At 44.0% G+C, this 5701-nt stretch overlaps 1 protein-coding gene across 1 annotated transcript in view; it reads left to right on the forward strand.

Moving 5' to 3' along the window:
* PRKN (parkin RBR E3 ubiquitin protein ligase) overlaps positions 1–5701 on the forward strand; it is an 899371-nt gene that overhangs the window by 538397 nt on the left and 355273 nt on the right. The window lies entirely within an intron of this gene.

Consider the following 5701-nt stretch of genomic DNA (forward strand, 5'->3'; position numbering starts at 1 on the left):
GACAAGGTCAGGGTTATGGACTATTCATTCACTGAAAGTCACTAATCTCACAACTGTTGCTGCTGCTTCTCTTAGCAAAAATGTTCTTACTAAGTAACGTCAACGTAATTACTCATTTATCTTGTTACAGTAAACACACAACAGTATCAGTGTTAGAATACCAACACCATCACCAAAGTAAGGGTACTGAAAACAATGTTAAGATGTTTGCAGTTTGTCATTAAGGTATATTCCTATAGGGATATAGACTCATGTACCATTACTGTACAGTTATGTCGCCCATCACATACATATTTTATTTTCCTTTGAATTGCTTTTCAGATTGATTTTATTTTTAAAATTATGGAAAATATTAACATAATTCCAAAGTCAAAACAAGTTACATTCAAAGAAATAGAGATTTTATTCCCATTCTTATTTATTTTCTTCTACCATGCACAAAACTTTATTTGAAAAGTCTCCCATTTTAAAAACACGTAAACAAATTGCCTATGACGTATATGTCGATACGGATTCATGTCACCCCCTTGTTAAGTAAAAAGTGGGGATACTATGCATGTTTTTCTCCATTTTGCTGTTTCACCCACTCTACATTATACATTATTTTCTGGAGATCACTCCCTAGTAATATATGAATTTTTTCCTTCTTTTAAAAAAATACCGTCATCGAATTCCACTGGGTGTACATACCTTACTCTTTCTTTATTGATGCACACTTAGTTTTCATTTTTTTTACTACAAATATTGCCACAACTTATAGACTTGTGTGCACACATATTTTCATAATTTTTGTCAGAGTATAATAGGGATAGATTCCTAGGAGTGGAGTTACTGTATCAAAGGGAAAATATATATTTATCTCACCCTTTCCAAATTCCCCTCCCAACAATTGTGCCACTTTTTAGTCCCACCAGCAACGTATAAAAGCAGCGTTTTCCCAATGCCTCACCGACAGAGTAGTTAAAAGACTTTGGGATTTCTTTCCAGTCTTGTAGTTGAGAACTGGTACTTCTACATAGTTCTTTTTTTTTTTTTTCTCCTTATTTTGAACAAGGTTGAGTTTCTTTCAAAAATTTAAGGTCATTTTGCATTTATTTTTCTCAGTCGCTTAAAAAATATTACCTTCAAGGGACAGGTTAAGTGAATATATTGAATATATTATTTTTTCAACAATATTTTGGATACAACACACTATCGACAGTTATTTACAGTCGCAGGAAAGGTTAATAAAGTCGAATCCCTTATATTTTTATAAAGAATGTATGTAAACTACCTTCAGTTTTGCTAGTTCTTTGCCACAGGACAGCTAACAACTTCTCTATTAAACAAAAGATCGGCACGATCACGCTCTACCTCATTAAAATGCATTATATGGATTGTAACAGAGGGTAGTTACCTTCTAAACACTTCTTTTTAAATTAACCTTGTCAAGCCTTAGAACCTATGCTTCGTGGCTGCAGTTCGTTTTCATAGGGAGTGAGGCAGGGAATGCATGAATTTTACATGTGTTACCTTGTGGGGTTTTTTCAGAATTTTTAAAAATAATTTTTGTGACTGTACCTACCTCATTACTGGTTATTTAAACATAATGCTGCCCAAAGCCTTGCTTTTATTTTTTAAAATGCCACTTACTATTATCTTCTCTGGTATCTCTTTCCTTGAATGTCCCACAACAAGGAGCAGAAACCTGCCTATTCAGGTACTTTGTTATTCAAAGAGGATGTAGCAAATGACCACAAGCAGAGGCAGGTTAAAAACAACTGTGCCGTCATTCAACTGTGTCATAAGCCTCCTACACCACATGATTTATTGCAATACTTATTTCTTACTATCTTCAGCAGTTTTAATATATATTGTCATCTCCCCTTATATGTGGTTTCGCTTTCCAAGGTATCGGTTATCCCTAGTCAACAGCGATCTGAGAATAGTCACTGGGAAATTCCAGAAGTAAACGATTCGTAAGGTTTACCTTGCACACGGGTCTGAGCAGTGTGATGAAATCGGGCCCCATCCCACCTGGGCCCGTCAGGAGGTCGGTCAGCCGCCCACCCACTTAATGGTCGTCTTGACGGTCAGAGCGACTGTCATGGTGTTGCACTAGCCCGTGCTTGAGTCCGGGTCACCCCTATTTTACTTGGTAACGGCCCCGAAGTGCATAAGCGGTGATGCTGGCATTTTGGGCATGTCAAAGAAAAGCCACAAAGTGCTTCCTATGAGTGAAAACATGAGTGCGGTACAGTAAGATAGTCTGTCAGACAAAGAGAGAGTGCACGCGCCTGATTTATAAATTAAACTTGATTGTAAATATATACATGAAAAAAACATAGTATATAGAGGGTCGTGTGCGGGTTCAGACATCCCTGGGCGTAAGGAGAACCTATTATATTCCAAAAGTACTCACTCATCACAAAATATAGTTCCGTTTGTCACAATGCTGTTTGTTATGTGCTGTTTCAGGCTCTATATTTTTTATTGTGACTCGAGTTATGTTTTCCCCATGTTGTGTGAAAAGAGACATTCAGATGTTATAGAATGTTTTTAATAAAAAACAAACTGGATTGTCTTCAGTCTATGCTCAACAGAAACACTCTTCTCATTTAGTACTGGCTTGATTTTTAAATGTCTTGCTAAGTGTAATGGCTTCACACCCTCCTTAATTTATATCTCAGGGCCTGTCATGCACTCAAGGTGAGGTTCACTGTCAGGGATAATGGCACCTCACTTTGTCAGTGCCGTCATTTTCTCTTTTGGCTCATGCTTGCTTTATGAGTACTATCTTGAATTAATGGTTTCTTTGCAGGAACCTTGAATCTTAAGTCACTCATGTGTTACAACAGTTAGTTAAAAGAGATAATTTATCCATGATTTTTTTAGCCAAGCACAGGTAATCCGAGAAAGGGCTCTAACGAGAGAGGGCCCCACTCCCCAAGTCTCTGTTGTAGGACGCCCACTGTCCTCTCAGGGCGGCCCCTTTACAATTGATGACACCTGGTCATCTGATGCGCCGCCAAGGTAGGAGAGGTACCAGTGCCAGCCTGTACGTTAAGTCTTAGTGAAGCTTAAGTTCTTTGTCATATTTTACTAATAATGCCTGTATAAGCCCTAATATTACCCTCTGTAAACCAATGAATCATGTAGCACGTATCCTGGGGTGTACACAGAGCATCGGAGAAGCCAAGTTCAAATCCTGGCTCTGAGACCACAGCCTGTGTAACGAAGGGCAAGTTGCTTAAGCTTGATGTGCCTCAGTTTCACTTTAAGGTAAAATGGGGATGATACAATAGCACCTATTTCATACACTGTTTTGTGGATGAATTAAAATAATGCCACAAAAAGGTCGTTAGGTCATGCAGAAGACAGAAGCGCACACCGGACGTCCACTCCCGCGCTCTGGTGGGCAGGTAAGCATGTGTTCCCCCAGACAGCACGTATCGTATGTGCGCGCGCACGTGTGACAAGAAACACAGATTTAGGCATTCCTTACCTGCAGGTTGGCGTTTCCTGTAAGCTAGTGCCTAAATCAACCGCTAATCAAACATTATTTACTTCTCCATCTGGCCACTATTCTCCTCGGTTTATCTGACTTGATCTTGATTAATAACACACAGAACAAGACACATAAAATAAAGTGTAATATAAGAGAAACAGAAAACCAAAGCTTTTCCAGCTATAAATAGAAACGACAGACCGGGGACCGGAAGGGACGGAACCCGTATTGTTTCTGGCACAGTGGAGAGGACCGTGGGGTTAATTAAAAGGTAATATAAATGGCTACGAATCTCATAAATACAACTTAAATATATATATGAAAAAGCAAAAATAATGGTTCCATCCGTAAAGAAACTAAGAATATGCTGAAAAGTCAGCTCTGCGAGGCCCAGATGCGAGCGCGAGGCCCGACGTCTGCACCAGATGCGCGCAGCAAACCCGAGGGGCGCGCAGCAAACCCGAGGGGCGCGCGTGTGACCGGGGCGCGTGACCGTGGCGCCTGCGACCCACCCCCGGGCCCTTGGCCAGCGTCGAGGTCCGTGAGAAACGGCCGGGCCTCCAGAGAGGAACCCGCTGCTCTCTCCGGGTTTTGAAGGCTTAGGCGCCGGCCGGTCGATTTCTCTGCGGAGACGCCCATCTACCGTCCTGGCCAGCTTAAAATGCCACGTGGTTCCAGGGCCCTGTGGCGCCCACTAGCTAGTTTGGAGTTATAATCATTCCAAGAAAATTAAAGCAAGTTTTATTTATGTAATCAAGGAACAGTTTATTCCTAAAAACCGTCACTTCCTTTCGATGACAAAGTTCTCATCTAACCACGACGAGAAAGGGCATCTTCAGGCCTGGAGCCCGCGGCCGCCGGAATTTACCCCTCGGTTTTTCTGACCTGGGCGGGTGGGGGAGGCGGACGGGGCCAGGGGTGGCCCTCGGCGTTCGTTTACGTCCCCGTGTTTGAAAGTTTGAGAACTGCTGCCGGGAGGAGCGTTCTACAGGCAGCAAGGTATTGTCACTGGGAGACGATGGCATTAACAAGCACAAAAGTCCTCTGTGTGCCCTTGTCTGTTTTGTCCCTGAGTGATTTGATTTGCTAGCCAGCGTAGGTTTTCCAGTAAATGTTGACGGAGTCGAAAATAGGATTGGCACACACAGCCCCAACGGCCTCTTTCCAGAGTCTCTGACAAACTCTCGCATAAAGCTACGGGCTTTGGGAAAACATCATTATTTCGCATATTTGCCGTGGTGTTGCTGTGCCCGCTATTCTTAGCGCTGCGTCTCAGAGTCAGTTCGAAGTACGGGGCGCTCGCTGTGTCTGCTCTCGCCTCTGAGTGTCACTCGCAGAACTCGGCGGGGCTTCGTGACTTCGGGTCGGTTCATTTTAGGGCACTTAGAACTGAGACGATAAAGACTGTGTCAAACGCATTTGCTCCAGTTGGTTCCGAGCCCTGACGACACAGACTCCTAGAGCCTTGGGATGTCCGAGGGGGCAGCCCCCGCCCTCCGTGTGACGGCTGTCGCCACTGCCGCCATCCAGGTGCGTCCCTTCCTCTGCCTTCAGTGCTTCGCCATTTTTTCTTTTTTTACTCTTCTCCCAGGTCACTTTTCACATAATTGTAGTTTTTCACATAACTTACAATGACGTTGTCTTCTTATCTAATATGTGCGTGTGTGTGTCCGTATGTGTGCATGTGTGTGTGCGTATGTGTGCATGTGTGTGCATGTGTCTGTGTGTGCATGCATGTGTGCATGTGTGTGCATGTGTCTCTGTGCATGTGTGCATGTGTGTGTTCATGTGTGTATTTGTGCATCTGTCTGTGTGCATGTGTGGGTCTGTATGTGTCTGTGCATGTGCATGTGTGTATGTATGTGTGCATGTGTGCGTCTGTGTGTGCATGTGTGCCTGTGTGTGTGCATGCGTGCACATGTGTGTGCACACACACATATGGGGGGGCACATCTTCCTGTGCCCGAGCAAACAGGACCGCACACACTCCGCAGTCTCTAACGCTGCTGGAGAGGATGGGGAAACATACGATTTGCTGAGTGGCCTCCCAGCGTTCCTGTCCCGCCTGCAACAGGAGCATCACTCAGTCACGTAGCTTCATGATCAGCAGTGACGGGTACATGGACGAGGACCAGGAAAAGGGCGCAGGGCGGAGCCGATGGCGTCCGGGGGCTCACTCCAGCTGGATCGACGGGCACTGTCTGTGCATCAGGCC

The sequence above is a fragment of the Pteropus vampyrus genome, unplaced genomic scaffold (assembly GCF_000151845.1).
Source record: "Pteropus vampyrus isolate Shadow unplaced genomic scaffold, Pvam_2.0 Scaffold230, whole genome shotgun sequence".
NCBI lineage: Eukaryota > Metazoa > Chordata > Mammalia > Chiroptera > Pteropodidae > Pteropus > Pteropus vampyrus.